The sequence below is a fragment of the Thalassophryne amazonica genome, chromosome 18 (genome assembly GCF_902500255.1).
Source record: "Thalassophryne amazonica chromosome 18, fThaAma1.1, whole genome shotgun sequence".
Lineage (NCBI taxonomy): Eukaryota > Metazoa > Chordata > Actinopteri > Batrachoidiformes > Batrachoididae > Thalassophryne > Thalassophryne amazonica.
In genome coordinates, this window is record NC_047120.1 from 17,809,204 (window position 1) to 17,831,962 (window position 22,759).

Below are 22,759 nucleotides of genomic sequence, written 5' to 3' on the forward strand. Positions count from 1 at the left end.
GCAGAATACTTTTGAACATCTTATCCTCCTTCAATTTCATCAATTTAGGATACTCCTGCATGTCCATTCTTTGTGTTTCCTCAGTCTTGTTGGCTAAACCTTCTTCTAATTTCCACTGCTGTGGGTCTGAGTACATCTCTGATGTTTTGTGGTTGGGGTGGTGAATGACTCCTACTTCTCCTTTTGTGTGAGAGGCTGACTGATTCTGGTGTTGGTGTTTGTCGAATATGTGTTTGCTCAGCAGGGTTATTCTTGGTGATGCTTTGGACGGTGTGAGAGGACATATGTTGTCCTTGACCATTTGGTTAATTTCATCTTCCATCGCATGTATTTCCTCATCCGTGAAAGGTTTTTGTGTGATGAAAATGTGTCTTTGGGTGGTGAATCGCCTTCTTGGTATGTCTTTCTTACTTTGGCATTGGTGGTGAAATATCTTATGCCGTTCTCTACATCTTGTTCTCTGGTTGGTGTGTTTCACTTTGGCAAATTCAGTTAACCACAGCAGTACCCACTCTTCCTCCCTCTTCCACTGACTCCTTTCATACTCTACCCATGTCCCCTCCTTGAGCAACCGGTAATCATTCATTGCTTTATTTTGGCTTCTTCCTTTATACGTTCTATTTATTCTGCTGTTAAATATTTTGGGATTTCAGAGGCAATCAAGTATAGTTCTACAGCTGTGGTTGTTAAGTGTTTGTTATTATAGCGCTCTTGCTCCATGTGTAAAAGGCTTTTATTTTGTAGATGCCCACAGGATGTGTCATCATCACTGCGCTCATGCTTCCTTGTCTAGCGCTCATGGCCACGGCTTCTGTTCCACCGTGCTGCCAAGTTGTTGTACTACAATAAAGATGCCCATGAAGGAGGCTAAAGAGCTCACCTGTATATGCATTGTTTATTCTGCATTACTAGAGACCATTTCCTCGACCCACTTGCCTGAACAGTGGTGTCTTCTTTCTTCTCTGCTGGTAGATCCACTTCTCTTCTCCTTTCCTAAAATACTGCCTTTGTCCTCCTGCCCCACTTCTTATGCCGTGAGCATAAATACAAGATATTTAATGTTCAAACTGATCAACTTTATTGTTTTTGAGCAAATATTTGCTAATTTTGAAATGGATGCCTGCAACACGTTTCAAAAAAGCTGGGACAGTGGTATGTTTACCACTGTATTACATCACCTTTCCTTCTAACAACACTCAAAAAGTGTTTGGGAACAGAGGACACTAATTGTTGAAGTTTTGGAGGTGGAATTCTTTCCCATTCTTGCTTGATGTATGACCTCAGTTGTTCAACAGTTCGGGGTCTCCATTGTCATATTTTACTCTTCATAATGCACCACACATTTTCAATGGGTGACAGGTCTGAACTGCAGGCAGGCCAGTCTAGTACCCACACTCTTTTACTATGAAGCCACGCTGTTGTAACACGTGCAGAATATGGCTTGGCATTGTCTTGCTGAAATAAGCAGCGATGTCCCTGAAAAAGACTTGCTTGGATGTCAGCATGTGTTGCTCTGAAACCTGGATGTACCTTTCAGCATTGATGGTGCCATCACAGATGTGTAAGCTGCCGCCATGGGCGTTAACACACCCCCATACCATCACAGATGCTGGCTTTTGAAATGAGGATTATCTTTAACGTGGGTAACCAACAAAAGCACAAAACATATTTCCAGAAGGGCCCATGGCACGTGTCTCCTACACCACCCCAGCACTGTTATTAAGAGTGCCAGTCAGGAGCCTGGCTGTGATCGGGAAGTGAACCCGAGTCGCTGGCATCCCAGTCCAACGTGCAAGCTGTTACGCCACCACCTCCCTGAACTTTGCGCTGATAACAATCTGGATGGTCCTTTTCCTCTTTTGTCCAGAGGACACGACGTCCATGATTTCCAAAAACAATTTGAAATGTGGACTCTTCAGACCACAGCACACTTTTCCACTTTGCGTCTGTCCATTTCAAATGAGCTTGGGCCCAGAGAAGGTGGCAGCATTTCTGTATGTTGTTGCCATATGGCTTTCGCTTTGCATGGTAGAGCTTTAACTTGCACTTCTAGATGTTGCGACGAACTGCGTTAACTGACAATGGTTTTCTGAAGTGTTCCTGAGCCCACGCGGTAAGATCCTTTACACAATGATGTTGGTTTCTAATGCAGTGCCGCCTGAGGGATTGAAGATCACGGGCATTCAATGTTGGTTTTCGGCCTTGTTGCTTACGTGTAGAAAGCTCTCCAGATTCTCTCAATCTTCTGATTATATTATGGGCTGTAGATGATGGAATCCCTAAATTCCTTGCAATTGAACATTGAGAAGCATTGTTCTTGAACTGTTGGACTATTTTTTCATGCAGTTGTTCACAAAGCGGTGATCCTCGTTGTGTGGGCCGCCAGAAGAGGAGGTACTGCTGGCCCACCACCAGAGGGCACCCTGCCTGAAGTGCGGGCTTCAGGCACGAGAGGGCGCTGCCGCCTACAGGAACAGCCGAGGTGACAGCTGTCACTCATCAACCATGACAGCTGTCACCGATCATCTGCATCTCACCTGGAATAAAAGCAGGAAGACACCTCCACCACATCGCCGAGATATCGACTTCAGTGAGAGGTAATATTCTCAGCCGAGTAACTAACTGTGTTTAGTCTGAACTCATTTTAGCAGCTGTTTTTTCCTGTGGAGTGCATTGTCTGGAGATTGGCGTGACCGGCGACAGCTTCGCTTCACACCCCGCCAGATAAGTACTTTGTGACAGGAGCTGCACGTGTGGATGAGAGGTGGAGGTGGAATTCCCACCATTATTGTTACAGGGTGTACACACACCCACACTTGACTGTCTTTGTTTTCCGCCAGCAGTACCAGATCCGACACGCTGAGACGGTGGCCACCTGGGGACTTCGGGACTTGGCGGCTCCAGTATCCCTCGGGTTCGGTGGCGGTGGAAATCGTGTGGTTCCGGTTCGTCTCCAGACGGGCGTCTCCTATCGTCGAGCCTGCCCACACGACACCTTTATTGATTGACTTGTATTCATTCTGTAATCTGCTGTGTTTGGTTGTGGCATTCACAACAGTAAAGTGTTCAAATTTAACTCCTTCTATTGTCCGTTCATTTACGCCCCCTGTTGTGGGTCCGTGTCACTACACTTTCCCAACACTCATCCCATCTTTGCTTGCCAACAGCTGAGCCTTTAGGGAATTTTAAAACAAGGGTTGTGTCAAAAGCCAGGAAAATTATGGCCGATTCTGCACACCCTCTGCACCCACAATTTAAGTTTCTGCCCTCGGGCAGATGCCTGGTAATACCCAGATGCAGAACCAACAGACTAAAAAACTCTTTTATTCCCACAGCCATTGCTCTCCTAAATGACACCTAAGGACTCACTGTTGCACTTAAGTCTATACTGACTCGCACCTTATTTCTGGGCTCTTGTTTTATATATTTATTCTGCTGTGTTTTTATGTTTTTAATGAATTTGTATGATGTGGTTTTATGAATGTAATGTAATTTTTACTGCTGACTGCACCTGAATTGCCCCCATGGGGACTAAATAAATGATCAAATCAAATCTTCCTTTTATGCCCAATCATGACACTCACCTGTTTCCAATTATCCTGTTCACCTGACAAACAGGTGTTCTTTGAACATTCATCAACTTCCCCACTCTTTTGTTGCACCTGTCCCAGCTTTTTTGAAATGAGTAGCAGGCATCTATTTCAAAATGAGAAAATATTTGCACAGAAACAAAAAAAATCTATCAGTTTGAACATTAAATATCTTGTCTTTGTGGTGTATTCAATTGAATATAGCTTGAAGAGGATTTGCAAATTAGTGTATTCTGTTTTTACTATTTACATTTCACGCACCGTCCCAACTTCATTGGAATTGGGGTTGTTGGATGAATTATCATGTGTCTGTTCAGGAAGCTCTGTCTACCACATTCAGAACAGCCAAATTGTTTTTTTTTTTCATTTCTCCTGGATTTCTTTTTAATAGAATGCAATGGCCCCCCTGACCCGGGGTCTGAAGGTACACCCTAAACACTTCTGGCATTGTATCCGAGGGCTCTCTTCAAGATGGTGATCCTTAATTGCAGACAACTGCACCTCGTGTGCGCTTGGGTGACCTCAATGTTCTGTATTCTCTTGCTTGTTCCAGATGACAATATCAGGTTTTACTGCACCTCCTTCGATATGTCTTCCTGCTGGGATCTCTTTGTCGTAGAAGATGGTTACTTTTCCGTTTGATGAGACTGGTGCTGGCTCATGCAGGTGCTGGTCATATCATTCGAATATCATGAAAAAGTTGATTTATCTCAGTAATTCCATTCGAAAAAGTGACATTTGTATATTATATTCATTCATTACACACAGACTGATATATTTCAAGTGTTTCTTTCTTTTAATTTTGATGATTATAACTGACAACTATTGAAAACCCCAAATTCAGTATCTCAGAAAATTAGAATATTGTGAAAAGGTTCAATATTGAAGACACCTGGTGGCACACTCTAGTCAGCTAATTAACTCAAAACACCTGCAAAGGCCTTTAACTGGTCTTTCCGTCTAGTTCTGTAGACTACACAATCATGGGGAAGACTGCTGACTTGACGTCTTGCCTGGGCTAAAAAAAAAGGACTGGACTGGTACTGAGTGGTCCAAACTTATGTTCTCTGATGAAAGTAAATTTTGCATTTCCTTTGGAAATCAAGGTCCCAGAGTCTGGTGGAAGAGAGGAGAGGCACAGAATCCACGTTGTTTGAGGTCCAGTGTAAAGGTTCCACAGTCAGTGATGGTTTGGGGTGCCATGTCATCTGCTGGTGTTGGTCCACTGTGTTTTCTGAGGTCCAAGGTCAACGCAACCGTCTACCAGGAAGTTGTAGAGCACTTCATGCTTCCTGCTGCTAACCAACTTTATGGAGATGCAGATTTCATTTTCCAACAGGACTTGACACCTGCACACAGTGCCAAAGCTACCAGTACCTGGCTTAAGGACCATGGTATCCCTGGCCACTGTCAGAGCAACCTGGGCTCTCATACCACCTCAGCAGTGCCACAGACTGATCGACTCCATGCCATGCCGCATTGCTGCAGTAATTCAGGCAAAAGGAGCCCCAACTACATATTGAGTGCTGTACATGTTCATACTTTGCAGTTGGCCAACATTTCTAAAAATCCTTTTTGTATTGGTCTTAAGTAATATTCTAATTTTCTGAGATACTGAATTTGGGCTTTTCATTAGTTGTCAGTTATAAATATCAAAATTAAAAGAAATAAACATTTGAAATATCAGTCTGTGTGTAATGAATGAATATAATATACAAGTTTCACTTTTTGAATGGAATTACTGAAATAAATCAACTTTTTTATAATATTCTAATTATATGACCAGCACCTGTATAATGTCCGTCTCCCATGAGGATCTGGCATGCTCATGTTAGATGGTTTACACTCTCAACAGCTGTATGACAGAATTGGCATGTATCATTTTCTGAGATTCCTGCCATTTGTTAGATGTCCCTGATCTTGTGCTCCAGTTAGAATTCTTTCTCCATCAAAACTAAGGTCTCCATTTTTCAGCCACTGCATTGATCCAACTTTGTCAATGTATTCCTTTTCGAGTTCTTCTTGGAATCATCCAACCCTTTTGTGCTGTTTCCATCTGTTCACTCGATGTTTTCGCTCTCTTTTGCTGAATTGTTCTCTGGTCTGTCTTGCGAGTTTTGTTTCAGGCATCAGATTGTTGCATTCTTTCTCTTGTAAGAACTCTCCACCAAAGTTTTTTGCCAGTTTAATGATTGAGGTCTGTTTGGATAAGGTCTTCTTGTGATGTTGTGCGACCTTTTTTCATGATTTCTTCTTCAGAGCTCTTTAAGTACTATTCCAATACTTATTATCGATGCGCTTTAGGCCTGGTTGATTTCAATGAGACCCAGACCGCCTTCTCTGCAAGGGAGATATATTCTGTCCATGCACTGACTTCTGTATGTGACTTTGTGGAGGGTGAGCATCTTCCTGGTTTTTTGTATCCAACTTATTGAGCTTACGCTGGGGCCAGGCTACTATGCCAAACCCATAGGTCACCACTGGTATTGCAAACTGATTTATGGCTGTGATCTTGTTCTTTGATGTCAACTCTGTTTTGCAGTTTAAGCGGTTTAGGTATTCTTGTGTTGCTCTCTTTCTCGTTTTCTTGTTCTCTGTTGTAGTATTTTCAATTCCCAAGTATTTGTATGTGGAATCCTCAGCCAAATCTTCAATGTAGCTCCCTTCATCCAACTGTATGTTTTCTGCTGCTTCTTTCTTGCCTCTTCTAATTGTGCATTTAGTGCATTTATCCAGTTCAAATTCCATACCAACATCTTTGGAGAACTTATGGACTGCTTCCATGAGCCGACTGAGTCCCTGTTTTGTGTTGGCAAAGATTTTTAAGTCATCCATGTGTGGATGTGGCTCTAATCTACTCTTTTCTTTCTCTTTTTTAGATATTTAGATATACCTTTATATGCTAGCATAGTTCCTCCTTAGAATTGGAATATAATATTTGAGATATACCTTACTGAATTTTCACGTACAGCAGATTGGTCACAATTTTTTGATTTTTCCTTCCTCTGCCTCTTATACCCGATGTCTTGCTCCTTCAGGATCTTGCTCAGCAGGCCTATGGTGAAGCAGAATAAACGTGGCGAGAGGCTGCATCCCTTGAACATCCCTCTCAGAACCTGTACATGTGGAATTCCTATTTGCTCCTCTGTGTGGTTTAGGGTGATGGTGGTGTTCCACTTGTTCATTTGTGCCCTCAGGAAAGATCTTATTTCCTAACTGATGCTGTAGAGTTCTAAGCATCTCATTATCCAGGAGCATGGCACCCTGTCAAATGCCCTTTTTGTAATCAATTTAAGCCATGCTAAGGTTTCTCCTCCTTTTTTTGCAGTCCTTATGGATAGTTTTATATATCAATAAATGGTCTTTAGTTCCTAATCTTTTTCTGAAACAACCTTTCTGTTCTTTTTCCAGGTAGCCACCAGTGTCAAGATGTTCATAAATTGCTTCAGCTATGATTCCTGTCAGCCATTTATACGTTGTTGTTTGGCAGCAGATGGGTCTGTACTTGTTGGGTAGCTGTGTTTCCTTGGTCTTTGGTAGTAGGCTTGTGTACCCAGTCATTAGTCAGTCTGGTGTGCCCTCTTCTCCATTCAGTATTTTTGTGAAAGCCACGGCATAATGGTGATGCAATTTTGTCTTTTTTTTTTTGTCTTGAATTTCCTTCTAACAGAGTGCAATGGGCCCAAGACCCAGGGTCTATAGTTGCACCTTAAACATTACTGCCTTTGACCTGCTGCTAGGGTTGCCAACTCTCTGAAAAATAAATAAGGGACACCTCACCGCCAGGGCCGACCGGCCAACTGACCATTGCCTTCACCCTTCCCAGCGTCTGTATGAAACGATTTTTAACCATTTGACTGACTTGACGAGCAGAGGTGGTGGCCAAGTGGTTAATACGCTTGGTTTCAGTTCAGAAGGTTCCGGGTTCAAATCCCACCCCTGCCACATTTCTCCATGTAATGTGGAGTTGTGTCAGGAAGGGCATCCGGCGTAAAACTTGTGTAAAACTTGTGCCAATTCAACATGCAGATCCACCTTGGATTTGCTGTGGCGACCCCAAGTGCAAACAAGGGAGCAGCTGAAGGGACTTACCTACTGTTGACTTGACCCTGAATTTAGGTAGATGCATACATGCATTTGTTCTGATATGAACACGTGAAAAACAAATTATTATTTAGCAATTTATTTTTAGTGCAAAATAAATTTTCACTCACAATTTCAATATGAGCATTCTGTCTTCTTTAAAAATAAATCTCTGTAGTGTTATTGCTTAACTTAAATTGTATAAGTAAGTCCCTTCGGCTGCTCCCTTGTTTGCACTCGGGGTCGCCACAGCAAATCCAAGGTGGATCTGCATGTTGATTTGGCACAGGTTTTACGCCAGATGCCCTTCCTGACGCAACTCCACATTACATGGAGAAATGTGGCAGGGGTGGGATTTGAACCCAGAACCTTCCGAACTAAAACCAAGCGCATTAACCACTTGGCCACCACCCCTGCTCTTAACTTAAATTGTATAAATTAAAAAAAAAAAAAAAAATTAACAAAAAAAAAAAAACAATAGAAAATTTGCATCATCCAAAACAATGTAACAGTGCACATTTACACATTTAGTGTAATAAAAAGTGCAAAAAATAAAGTCTGAGAGTAAACAATACTGTTGTCGCGCACCTTTTCCACCCAGCCATTTTCCTTTTCTCATTCGCCCCTGTATTTTTGCATTCTTTTTTGTTTTTTTTGTTTTTTTAGGAGGAGTAGTAACGACGTTACAGACATTGCTGTCCGTAGGCATATCTGCAGTGCCAGTGTCGGTGTCTGTATCGATATCAGCCATGCTGCTTTGTTATTGTCGTCCAGCGACCGTCGTCGGCTCATGACGTCGGTATCTTCTTGCGAGCAGATGTCCCTCGACCAATGAGATAAGAGTGATTCTGTATTGTCAACTCGTGTCTGTCAGCTCATTGGTGAAAAGCAGGAGAGAGGCTGGGATCAAATTTACCGTAAGTTTCCATATAAAGCGCCAGTCAATTCCATTGACATTTTACAGACTTTTTGATTCTCACAGAAATACGGGACAAACTGCGTCCCGTTTCAGGTCAATACGGAACGCACACTTTTATTTCCAAATAAGGGACGATTCCGCTTTTCAAGGGACGGTTGGCAACCCTACCTGCTGCCCACTTCTCATGCCTTCAGTAAGCAAAGCAGTGAAAGATCTTTTTCTTCTCTACAAGGGACCAGTTTACAATGATGTAGTTTGTTTTCTTTTAGCCCTTTGTTGTTGGGGTTCAGAATCAGAACGACGCTGATCTGGTGAATTATCCAGCTGAGTGCTGTCTCCCTGCAGCACTGGGAGAAGTTGCACCATTGCTCTCCTTGCACACCCTGGTGCCTAGGCATGGCACCAGGGTGTGCGACCTTTGCGCTTGTGGAGCTCTTTAAAAAACATATTCGAGGATCACAGAGTGAAGTTTGATCTGTTCAGAGAAGAGTTTCCAACTAACTAGCTTTAGCCTCAGACGACAACAGGAAACAGTTCTTCTTCTTTGGCTTGTTATGACGGTTGGCAAACCAACTTGTAGCATCACTGCCATCTACTGAACTGGAGTATGGACTCGATGCTGACGTTGCCATCATAAAGTACTGGAATACCGTTTTTCAACATATTGGAAGAATAAACTCACACACAGTCTTCAGTTCGTTTGATTGGCAGGAAAAATGATCACAGGAGCAAAGTCACAGTCATTTGTTGATTATCTGCTGCACTCTGACAATGACAGCAGTGTGAAGAGCACATTCAACAACCCAGAAGCACAAAGGTTGAATCGGAAGAAGAAGAAAAGTGTTGAGGTATTTAAAGTGAACTGTAAACCAAGACTTGTGTTACAGAAAGAAGTGATGTCAAACTTAAACTTGTAGCATATACCGATGCTGATTGAGCAGCAGATCATAATTACACGCGGAGTAGAGCTGGGTACTGTTTTAGTTCATCTGAGACACGACCTGTCATTTCCTGGAAGATAAAGAAACAACCTATAGTTGATCGGTCCACATGTGAGGCACAATATACAACACTGTCAGCTACAGCCCAGGAAAGCATGTAGCATGTACAGTTATTGAATGCAATGTACAATGGATGTGAATACACACCAGTAACAATCCTTGAGGACAATCAGTGCTATTGGTTTGTCTAGAGATCCTGTATGTCATCAGAGATGCAAACATATTTATACCAAGAATCGCTTTATTTTATCTGTAGTCAATGATGAGAACATGTCTTTTTAATATTGTCGAATGCAGACATGATGGCAGATATTTTAACTCAGCCTGTAACTAAAGTCAGGATTGAAAAAGTTGTGTTTCAAGTTTGATGTAAAGGGCTAAATAAGGTGGTGGTGGGGTGATGTCAAAAGAACATGATCAGTATCAGAGCAAGTGGGGGTATTGAACTGTTGGGTTCTTCAATGTGCTCTTCAGACTGCTGTCATTGTCAGAGTGCAGCAGATAATCAGTAAATGACTGTGACTTTGCTCCTGTGAGCAGTTTTCCTGCCAAACTGAAGGCTGTGTGTGAGTTTGTTCCTCCATTATAACACACGGTATTCCAGTCCTTTAGGTGGCGGTAATGTTACAAGTTGCTTTGCCAACTGTCATATACCAACGAAGAATGACTGTTTCCTTTTGTCGTTCGAGGCTAAAGCTAGTTAGCTGGAGACGCTGGAAACTCTTCTCTAAACAGATCAAACTTCACTCTGTGATCCTCGAATATGTTTTTTGAAGAGCTCAACAAGCGCAAAGGTCGACAGTAAACCGGAAGAAGAAAAGGCGAAGTTAGCGCGAAAAGGTGGAACAGCTGAGAAGGTTGTTGAAACAGCGGCTAACTGCTGCTAATGCTGAGATTTGAGTTGGTTGAAGTAAACACATCACAGAGCAGCAAGAAGAAACTAGTCAACGTGCTGGATGTTGTTTTCAAGCCTGAGGTTCGTTGATCCAGAGCAGGTTTGTCCACTAAACTTTATTTCAGACCAACTCCACCACATCCAAATGATAGCTGTTAGTTTGTGTTGGAGTTCAGCTCTTCAGCATCTCACCGTCATTTTGGTCCTTCAGACTTTTTTTATAGTAAATGCTTCAGGGGAGCATTACCATGGCTAAAATCTTTCAGCTTTCCAGATCCCCACCTTTTAAAACTTTTTTGTTTTGTTTTTGACTTTCAGCTGTTTTTTAAATAAACATATATATTTTTTGCCTTTCAGCTTCTGTGGGAGCTCTGCCCCACAGACCCCCCGCCTTTTTAAGCATTTTTGTTTTTTGCCTTTCACCTTCTGGGGGGGCTCCCACCCTGCAGACCCCCCTAATTACAGCCCTTTTAACTCCTTGCCACTTTCACCATTTTTTAAATGTACATGTAAATTAATATTCAAAGTTAGCTAGTTGACAGTAGGGCTGTACAATATGGCTAGATTATCATATCGCAGTATTGTCATATCAATATGATATACGATATGACTGATTTCACACAAAGTGCAGCAACAGTGAAAATAAAACATTCTTAAAACAGTAATAATACCACATTCATTTTGCACTCATCATAAGGTTAGGAATATGATACAGTGCCCCCCAAAAGTATTGGAACACTTGCTATTTCACACATTATATGTTCGATGTCACTGACATTAATGAGCAAAGCTCTTCACTCTGTGTATATATCATCAAGCAATAATTTAAAATTGAATAAATGTTGCAGAACCTAGCATTGGTTTGTTGCTTTTTACAACAATGCTGTCCATTTTGTGGCTTTGTCAACCATGGGCAGATTTTTTTGTGCCATTTCAGGTTTGTGGCTTTGTCTACCATTGGTTTGTGGCTTTTTATGACAATTTTGTCTGGTTTATGGCTTCGTCTACCATGGGCAGATTTTTTTGTGCCATTTCCAGTTTGTGGGCTTCATCTACCATCGGTTTGTGGCTTTTTACGACAATTTTGTCTGGTTTGTATCCACATCATGACTCCAAACTGCTGAACTCTGAGCACAACACCATGGTTTCACTCGTACCATTTAATTAATTTATCCTGGATAAGAAAAATAACCATCATAAGTTCTTCATCGTAAACCATGATTAGGTCATGATTTATTGAGCAGTTCGCTCTGAGAGATCACCGCAAACGACAGGAAATATTATGTTGTGGCAGCTCCATGGGAACAAACAAGGCTGGTCTTGCTCCTGCAAAGCCCCCTGCTACGAATAAATACACAGCCATTAATGATCATGTCGGCCATCAGCAACTCCACGGAAATGAGGCTGATCACGCTCCTGCAAAGCCCCACGCTGCGAACAAATATGCAGCGATCAAGGAACACTTCCTCAAAACTTATGATCTGTCAGACTGAAAGGGCCAGCAGGCTCTTCTCTCTGCACATGCTGGAGGACAGCAAGCCCTTCAGAGTTCATGGACAGAATGCTGCAGCTCCAGCTGGACTTTTTGTGCAGCAACTCTCTCCTTAGGTGCGCGCAGTGCTGGAACAACACCACGATCATGGACTGCCATGCGCTGGTGGAGGAGGCCGACAAATTCTTCCTGGCTGGCCAGCACCACCACATGACCGCAGTGGCACTTGCCACATCACACACAGCGGCAGAAATCCCACACGACACACCAGCTCCGCCATGACAACCAAACACATTCACACCCGCACACACAACGAGGGTCAATTTAAAGTTTTCAGTTCACCTAACCTGCATGTTTTTGGATGTGGGAGGAAGCCAGAGCACCCGGAGAGAACCCCAGCAAGCACAAGGAGAACATGCAAACTCCACACAGAAAGGCCACAGATGGGAATCAATCCCATGACCTTCTTGCTATGAGGCAACAGTGCTAACCACAAAACCATTGTGCTGCCCTAAGGAAAAATAAATCTATGAAACATTTTAAATGAAGAAAAAAACCAACAAAGTTCTGAACAAACATATCCCAATATAAAACCAATTAAAAACTCAAAACAATGAAGTACAACAAGCAAAAATAATGAAAAGATTAAAAACCATAAAACTAAGAAAAGAAACTAAAATAAGACACGAGCATGAAAAGAAAAGGGTCTGAAGCCTGCTGACTTCTTTTTAACCACTGAGACACAGAGCAAGTCTGTGTCCAAGGACACGAGGAGACACATAAGGCTGAACAAGTTCAGCAAGATGGTTGAGTTCATGACCATTTAGAGCCTTATATATCAGCCACAAAACCTTGAAATCTGCTCTTCAAGTCACATGGAGCCAGTGAAGGGAATCCACAATGTCTGTGATCAAACCACCTGGTTTTCATCAAAATTCAAGCAGCAGTATTCAGGACCATCTGTAGACATCCTATACTATTTTGTGGCAATCCAGAAAATACAACATTACAATAGTGAATTGTGGGAGGTAAAGACACAGATTAAATTTTGTGAAATTTAAAACAAATCCTGATGTACATTTCCACTTTATCAGTTCCATCAGTGCAAGACTTATGTTCGGCAGGTCAAACTCACCACTCTGCTACTTTATTTTAATGAGTGTTATTCTAACATTTATTGTTGATTTGTTTCTTTGCAGACATGCAGCCGTTGTTGGTGATTAAAGAAGAAATTCTCCATGAACACCAGGAATGGAATCTGAATGTTGACCAGGAGGACATTAAAGAAGAAGAGAAGCTGTGGATAAGTCAGCAGGGAGAGCAGCTTCAGCTGGAGGAGGCAGATCTCACCACGTTTGGTGTCACTGCCATCCCTGTGAAGAGGGAAAATGATGATGAAAAACCAGAGTCATCACAGCTTCTTCAAAGCCGAAGTGATGAGAGCACAGAGGCTGAGCCTGTAGCCAGCAGCTCATCTGTACACAGAACACTGACAGCAGAAGCTGATGGAGAGGATGATGGAGGACCACAAGCAGCCAGTAACTCAGGTCCAAACAGTCATTTACAACCAGATACCAGTGACAGGAGGTCAGACAGTTCTGGAACTGAGACTGATGACAGTTATGACTGGAAACAGACCAGAGAACTTCAGTCAACTTTTAACTGTCGAAAAAATTCCAATCTTGCTCATTCAGGCAACACTGATGAGAAACAACTTAATTACTCTAAATATGTAAAAACATCTGGTCACATGAACAACTCAGAGCAACAAAAGGAGAGACAAGCAAACATAAAACCATTTAGCTGTTCTGATCAGGGTAAAAGACAGAAACGAAAGGGCACTCTAAAGACACACAAGACAATTCATCCAGAACAAAAATCATTTGGCTGTTCTGAGTGTGGTCAAAGATTTGGACAAAAGAGCACTCTGACCAACCACATGATAATTCATACAGGGCAAAAAGCATTTGTCTGTTCAGACTGTGGTCAAAAATTTGGACGAAAGAGCACTCTAGACAACCACATGATAATTCATACAAGGCAAAAAGCATTTGTCTGTTCTGAGTGTGGTCAAAGATTTGGACGAAAGAGCACTCTGAACAACCACATGATAATTCATACAGGACAAAAAGCATTTGTCTGTTCTGAGTGTGGTCAAAGATTTGGGCGAAAGAGCACTCTGAACAACCACATGATAATTCATACAAGGCAAAAAACATTTGTTTGTTTTGAGTGTGGTCAGAGATTTGGACTAAGGACCACTCTGAACAACCACATGATAATTCATACAGGGAAAAAAGAATTTGCCTGTTCTGAGTGTGGTCAAAGATTTGGACTAAAGGGCAACCTGAAAAAACACATGATAATTCATACAGGGCAAAAAGCATTTGTCTGTTCTGAGTGTGGTCAAAGATTTGGACGAAAGAGCAACCTGAACACACACACGATAATTCATACAGGGCAGAGAAGAGGACACACCAGATTGGCTAATGACTGGGAACACAAGCCTACTACAAAGACCAAGGAAACACAGCTACCCAACAAGTACAGAACAGACACATGATAATACATACAGGACACACAAACGAAATACCAAGACCTCAAAAATGGCATATGAACAACTTGGTCATTGAAAGCAATGGATACAGGGGTTAAAGTTTCAGTCAGTATGACTGGTTTCTTTCGATTTGGCTAGACAGTTCTAGCCATTTTGGTGCCCTGGATTTGTGGTGGCAACCCCATGGGCAAACAAGGGAACAGCCGAAGGGACTTACTTTTTTAGGCGAGATTATGATTTAAGTTTAAGTTTAAAGTGTTATATGGCTGGGGGGGGCCTGGCTGCCGGTTTGTTTGTCTGTTTGTTTTCCTCCCAGGTGGCGTGCATTTGGGACTGAGTGGCTGTGTTGCTGAGGCTGTCAGGACCTCACCCTGATCACCTGCGACTCGTCAGGACTCACAGCTGAGGTGCATCTGGATGGATTGGAGCATGTTGGCATTTAAGACTGGAGTGCACAGTGTGTATTTGCCAGAGACTCGACCTTGTGACCAGACGGGTGAGATCGTCGTCTCGGGAGCCATCTCATCAGCAGCGGATGCTGAGAAACGTCCAGGTTTGATGCACAGTCTGTGAAAGAGGAGGGGGTGAGGTCTCACGCTCGTCAGCACACTTCCTGAGGTACGTTAGATTTTGTGACTAACAGTTATACAGTCAGTAAATGTGGTGTCCCTCACACCTTATTGTATTGAGCTGTTTGTTAGTCATGTATCAGCTTCCACTGCGGTGGAGTTTTGTGAACTGGATGTTCCATGCCCGCAGGTTGGAAGCTGATCAGCAATCAAGCCAGGAAGTGTTTGCTGTTTGTACACCTTTAAGTGTTCTGTGTGTAGAGTGTGGACTCACATAATGGTTCCTTCTTTCACAGACTCGGTTGTTGCGGCCACCTGGGGGGTGTCGGCGGGGTCCTTGGGTCCGAAACAGCTTCTGGCTCCGGACCGTTAGCGCTGCTGGGAGCGCACCACGCCAGACCGCACCTTTCTGTTCTTACATTTTCACTGTTATGTATTAAATTCAGTTAGCCTTTGTACCGTGCTCTGCTTATTTCATACTGGGTCCTTCAAACGCTGGTCGGTTCTCCGAGCTGCGTCCGACACATAACATAAAGTCTTTATTGTCATTGCACAGTTATACAGTGTACACCAGCACAACGAAATTGGGGCACCGCCCTCTCCTCAGTGCAACATACATACATATAACACACAACATACATTAAAAAAAAAAACCTGTATATTAATACTATATAAAATTATAATAATGCACTCTAAAAAAATGTATTGCATGTGTGGTTGTAATTGCACCTGGCCCATAATAGAGTGACATAATGTCAATGTCAGATATTTCTGTTTAACAGGGCGATAGCCCTGTTATAGAAACTGTCCCTCAGTCTGTTTGTCCTTGCCCTCAGCATCCCAAACCATCTGCCTGAGGGCAGCAGCTGAAAGATCCCGTGCCCTGGGTTTTTGTTATCTCCCAGAATGCTGCATGCTCTCCTGAGACAGCGGGTGCTGTATAAATCTTGTAGGGAGGGGAGGGGATGGCCACTAATCTTCTGCGCAGTGTTAATGACCCTCTGTAGTGCTTTCCTGTGTGCCATGGTGCAGCTAGAGAACCACACAGAGATGCAGTACATCAGCACACTCTCAGTGGAGCAGCGGTAAAAGACAGTCAGTAGCTCCTCCTTCAAGTTGACCCTCTTGAGGATCCTCAGGAAGTGGAGCCACTGTTGAGCCTTCTTCACAACCGCCGAGGTGTTAGATCTCCGTTGGAGGTCTGCATCTACCTGCACACCCAGGAACTTGAAACTGGGCACCCTCTCCACATACTCTCCATTTATGCAGATGGGCTGCAGATCAGTCTTTGTCCTCCTGAAGTCCACAATCACCTCTTTTGTCTTGGAGGTTTTGAGGACCAAGTTGTTCTCTGCACACCACCCGACCAGCCTCTGAACCCCCGCCCTGTACGCCGTCTCGTCTCCTCCCGAGATGAAGCCCACTAAGGTGGTGTTATCCGCAAATTTAACGATGATGTTGTCTGGGTGGGTGCTGATGCAGTCGTAGGTGTACAGAGTGTAAAGCAGGGGACTCGATACACAACCCTGTGGAGAGCCGATGTTGAGGCTGAGGGCTGTGGAGAGATGGTTACCGACTCTCTGCACACGGTCAGAGGGGAAGTCCCTGATCCAGCAGCAGATGGTGTTAGGGAGCCCGATGTCCATGAGTTTAATTATCAGTCTGTCCGGGAGTATGGTGTTAAAGGCAGAGCTAAAGTCAACAAAGAGCATCCTGGCATAGCGCCCCTGCTGTTCCAGATGGAAGATGGTGCATGGAGTGCTGTGCAGATGGCGTCCTCTGTCGATCCATTAGCTCTGTATGCAAACTGATATTGATCGAATGTAGGTGGAAGACAGGACATGATGTGCCATCGGACCAATTTCTCAAAACACTTCATGACCACAGGTGTCAGAGCAACTGGTCTGTAATCATTTAGACTGCTGATGGTGGTCTTTTTAGGCAGTGGGACGATTGTGGCTGACTTCAGGCATGGTGGGATGACAGACTGAGACTCATTGAAGATCTTGGTAAAGACCCCAGCCAGTTGATCTGCACACTCCCTGAGGACCCTCCCGGTCACCCCATCTGGTCCAGCGGCCTTCCTGGGGTTCACTACTCTCAGTGTGCACCTCATCTCATGTTCCTGCACTAAGAGGCTGACGCTGTTTTTGTTGTTGTTCAGTGGTCGATCTGCGGCTGCTTCAGGTCTTTCCACCTCAAAGCATGCGAAGTAGTGGTTCAGCTCCTCCGCTAGCGCAGCGCCACCCTCCGCCATTGCAGTGCTGGAGTTAAAAGTGGGTGAGGTGATGGAGTCCCTGCCACACCTGGCGCATGTTGTTGCTGAAGTGGTCCTCAGCCTTCATCTTGTATGTTGTTCTGGCCTCTCTGATGCCTCTCTTTAGGTTGGCTCTGGCTGTGCTGTACTGCACCCCATCCCCAGACCTGAAAGCGACATCACGTTGCCTCAGCAGTACCTTGACCTCTTTAGTCATGCAGGGTTTCTGGTTAGCATACACCCGGAAACGTTTGTCAATAGTGACATTGTCAACACAAAAACTGATGTAAGAGAGCACAGATGTGGTGTACTCCTCCAGGTCCTGGTGTTCAAACACACTTCAATCTGTGCCCTTGAAACAGTCCTGCAGCTGATGTAATGCCCCCTCTGGCCAAGTTTTTACGAGGTCTGTCAATAAAGTATAGGTCCTTTTTATTTTTTTCAAAACTATATGGATTTCATTCATATGTTTTACGTCAGACATGCTTGAACCCTCGTGCGCATGCGTGAGTTTTTCCACGCCTGTCGGTGACATCATTCGCCTGTGAGCACTCCTTGTGGGAGGAGTCGTCCAGCCCCTCGTCGGAATTCCTTTGTCTGAGAAGTTGCTGAGAGACTGGCGCGTTGTTTGATCAAATTTTTTTCTAAACCTGTGAGGCACATCGAAGTGGACACGGTTCGAAAAATTAAGCTGGTTTTCAGTGAAAATTTTAACGGCTGATGAGAGATTTTGAGGTGATACTGTCGCTTTAAGGACTTCCCACGGAGCGAGACGTCACGCAGCGGTCCCAGGCGCCGTTGTCAGCCTGTTTCAAGCTGAAAACCTCCACATTTCAGGCTCTATTGATCCAGGACGTCGTGAGAGAACAGAGAAGTTTCAGAAGAAGTCGGTTTCAGCATTTTATCTGGATATTCCACTGTTAAAGGAGATTTTTTTTAATGAAAGACGTGCGGGCGGATTGCAGCGTCAGCTCGCAGCCGCCGCGACGCTCCGCCACAGGAAAAACACCTCTGTTGGAAACCTTAAGGACAAGTTGGAACATGTACAGCTGTTAAACAATTTCTCATATACTCACTCCACTGAAAGCCATCAAAAGCCTCCTGGATTTTACAAATGGTTATCAACACGGAGGTGTTTTTCCTGTGCCGCTGCACTGCGCCGGCTGTGTCCCGAAGCGCGGACCCGTCCGCACGTCTTTCATTAAAAAAAATCTCCTTTAACAGTGGAATATCCAGATAAAATGCTGAAACCGACTTCTTCTGAAACTTCTCTGTTCTCTCACGACGTCCTGGATCAACAGAGCCTGAAATGTGGAGGTTTTCAGCTTGAAACAGGCTGACGACGGCGCCTGGGACCGCTGCGCGACGTTTCGCTCCGTGGGAAGTCCTTAAAACGACGTCACCGACAGGCGTGGAAAAACTCACGCATGCGCACGAGGGTTCAAGCATGTCTGACGTAAAAACATATGAATGAAATCCATATAGTTTTTGAAAAAAATAAAAAGTACCTATACTTTATTGACAGCCCTCGTATAGTCCTTATGGTTGGGGGAGCTCTCCTCCTGAGGGGGGGGTGTATGCAGGAATCAACAGCATGGACAAGTGATCTGACAGTCCCAGATGTGATAATGGTCTTGCTCTATAGCCTTTCTTTATGTTGCTATATACTTTGTCCAGCGTTTTTACACTCCTAGTTGCACATTTAACATGCTGATGGAATCTAGGGAGTACTGACTTAAGTTCAGCATGGTTAAAGTCCTCTGCTATGATGTGCACGGCTTCAGGGTAAGCGCTCTGCTGGCTACTAACCGCTCTGTGTAGCTCCTCCAGGGCTAAGTTAGCATTAGCATCAGGTGGAATGTATACGGCCGTCACCATGACGACGGTAAACTTGCGAGGAAGATAAATGGGTCTGCATCGCACAGTCAAATATTCCAAGTCCGGGGAACAATGGCTGTCTACAGTCTCTGCATTTCTGCACCAGCTGTTATTGGTATAGATGCACAGTCCCCCTCCTCTGCTCTTACCGGAGTCGCTGTTCCTATCGTAGCGGTGAGCCGTGCGGTTGGCTAACTCAATAGTCGAGTCCAGTACAGATGTTTGTAGCCAGGTCTCTGTTATTACTGTGACACAACAGTCCCGGAAACACTTGTTTACCGCAGTCTGCAATCTCAGCTCATTGATCTTATTCACAATGGATCTGGCGTTGGATAGGAAGAGGCTGGGGAGCGGCAGCTTCAGTGGTTGTCTCTTAAGCCGTGCTAGCGGGCCGGCCCTGCAGCCTCGCTTTTGCTTCCTTTGTTTACGCCTCCTTTTGGGCTTGCCGCCTGGGAGGACCACCAACGGAGACCCCGGAGTCCTGGCTGTCCTCCGGTATGTTATGAAAGTGTTGATAGTCCAACGTGATTGAGATTGTCATTCCACAGCGAAATCCCAGATTCAGCAGATCCTAGCGACTGAATGTAGGCTTTGTCCAGCAACACACATACAAACATACTAAATAAATCAAGAAGAGTGGAGAACCGTGAGCCGCTGCGTCTGTGCGCGCCGCCATCTTGGGTTCTTTGACCCCAATAGCTTATAGCTTGATAACAGCTGTATGACAGTCCTTAAAAGTTTAATTGTTGATCAAACACACCCCAAGCAAGCACATATTAAACATAAATATAACATAAATATACAAACATAAATATAAATAACATAAATAACAACAATGAAAATTATTAAATGAAATAACATAAAGTCAGAATTACTTTTCAGATTTTGTGCAAATATTTTGAACGCCCTGACAGCTCTAATAATATGCATAATACAGATGTGATATGTTCAAACAATACCAAATAGTGCAATATAACATGAAAACAGAATACAAACGTTGCAGTGCAGGTGTCGCTGACCAAACAGTCCCCCATAAAAATGGTCCGCGGTGCCTTCACTGCGTATGTGTCATTAGAACCAGGTTCATGGATTTCTGCTTAAAACTGCACTCCAGTCATCATCTGGCTCAGCGACAGATATCTGAAGCTTTTGTACAACAATCATTTCCACATAAATTCAGCATTATTTCATCATAAAAGATGGATGAAGCGATCAGAGCACTGCGGCTACATGAGCTGCTAGCTGATGCGTTCACTGCACATCGTCATTTCAAATCGTCACAGAGTTTTGCCTCATTTCTGCTTAAAACTTACTTTTGAATTATTTAGGATGTTTTACTTTGTCATCTGATGGTTAATAATCCCATTAATCCATTTGATTGCTTTGGGTGAAAAGACTCTCAGATGTGCTGCTGTGGTTCCAAATGACCCATGCACATCAGTGGAGGCAGGCAGACCGATTTTTAAGGGGACTGTTCGGTCTGCGACACAGGTTTAACTCAGTCAGTCTCAATGACAGCAAATGTTTTTTCCTTTCTTTTTTCAGTAACATAAATGGAAATGGTGATATGTACACTGAATACTTTGTACTTGTATTTGTAACAATGGGCTTTATAGAAGCTGAATGTGAAAACAAGACAACATAAAACTATAATGTAGCATTAAAGCTTATCCTAATCTAGTCCACCTTAACTGTCTACCTGTCTGCCTTATAACAACAGTATGGGGGTCTGTCGTGCTGTGCAGCTTCACTATGAATTATGACATCACATGAAATCTCTCTTGAGTAGGATTTCCCAGGGGTCACGGGGGCAACAGTTCCAGTAAGGGACACTAAACTTTCTTTTTTTTCTGGGCCACATTAACCACCAAAATATGAACCACATATTAACCACCACACTGGCCTGGCCAGTGTGAAGCTATAATCTCTCCGCCTAGTAGTGGGACTTAACCTGGGTCTCCTCCCAGCTGGATGTACCTGGAACACCTCCCTAGGGAGGTGCCCAGGAGGCATCCTTACCAGATGACACATCCACTTCAGCTGGCTCCTTTTTTTTCCCCACAAGTGCTGCAAAATGAATGGAAGACATTTGCACAAGATGTTTGACAGTACTCCACATAACTGAATAACTTCATTTTGTATTCATCCTTGGTAGGAGTGACCTCCTGTGGCATTCTGTGGTGCACTTTAGTGGTCTCAGTAAATGGCTGAAGGTGCTCTGACAGGATGTCAGTGTGGCATGCAGGGGGTGGGAGTTGTTGTCCAGGATGCTGAGCAGTTTCTTCAGCATCCTCCTCTCCGGCCCCTCCACCACAGACTCCAGCTCAACCCCCAGGACAGAGCCAGCTTTCCTGATGAGCTTGTTGAGTCTGTTCATGTCAGCTGCTTTCAGCCTGCTGCCCCAGCACAGTACAGTACAGTGCAGAAGATGACGCTGGAGACCACTGAATGATAAAACATCTGCAACATATTTCTCCAGACATTGAAAGATCTGAGCCTCCTGAGGAAGTACAGTCGGCTCTGACCTTTCGTATTGGCTGAATATGAAAATGAAACAGAACTGCTGTTGATTCAACACAGCTCTGATTTTCTTGCTATAATAACATATTCGGGCACATAATGAAAACTATTTGTTGGGGAGGTGATGGTCTACTGGTTAAGTGTTGGGCTTGAGACCAGAAGATCCTCAGTTCAAACCCCAGCCTGACTGGAAAATCACTAAGGACCTTTGGGCAAGGTCCTTAATCTCCAAGTTGCTCCTGGTGTGTAGTGAGCGCCTTGCATGGCAGCACTCTGACATTGGTGTGTGAATGGGTGAATGCTAGGCATAATTGTAAAGTACTTTGAGCGTCTGATGCAGATGGAAAAGCGCTATATGAATGCAGTCCATGTATTTACCATTTTTGTTGGATGATAATTAAATGGCTTTTCCATCTGCATCAGATGCTCAAAGTGCTTTACAAATAATGCCTCACATTCCCCCAGCTGTCAGTTATGCTGCCATGCAAGGCACTCACTACGCAATAGGGGATTAAAGACCTTGCCCAAGGGCACTTAGTGATTTTCCAGTCAGGCTGGGATTTGAATCGAGGATCTTCTGGTCTCAAGCCCAATGCCTTAACCACTAGACCATCACCTCCCTCGATGATAAACTGTCCCAGAAATAACTGAGATAAATATTACTGTCATTTTAAGATGATTTTATGCTGCCTGTACTGCAAGTACGACCTTTTGAACAGCAAAGAACTACTAATTCATAAGAATATGCAGACACTGGAATTGGAATGTAGAAAACAATATTCAAAACAGACACACAAATAAAATGATAAATTAAGGAAAGCATGGATTTATGTCTGACTGAGATAAAACTATCCGTAAGAATGTCATGTTGTATATTCATCAATGTTGATTAGAAAATATTTTTTACTTAAGATGAAGTGTAGCTGTCATCAAGTCAAACAGGTGCTTGGCATCAAGGTCCTATCCTATCCTACCTATCCAGGGTTGGGACCAGGAAG

The 22,759-nt window shown here is 43.7% G+C and overlaps 1 long non-coding RNA gene across 1 annotated transcript; it reads left to right on the forward strand.

The window, feature by feature from the left end:
* The first annotated feature begins 13,997 nt into the window (after positions 1-13,997).
* LOC117530513 lies at positions 13,998-14,357 on the forward strand. The gene is made up of 2 exons (XR_004566393.1): positions 13,998-14,130; positions 14,214-14,357. It is a non-coding gene; the product is annotated as an uncharacterized LOC117530513 (long non-coding RNA).
* The last annotated feature ends 8,402 nt before the right edge of the window (positions 14,358-22,759 follow it).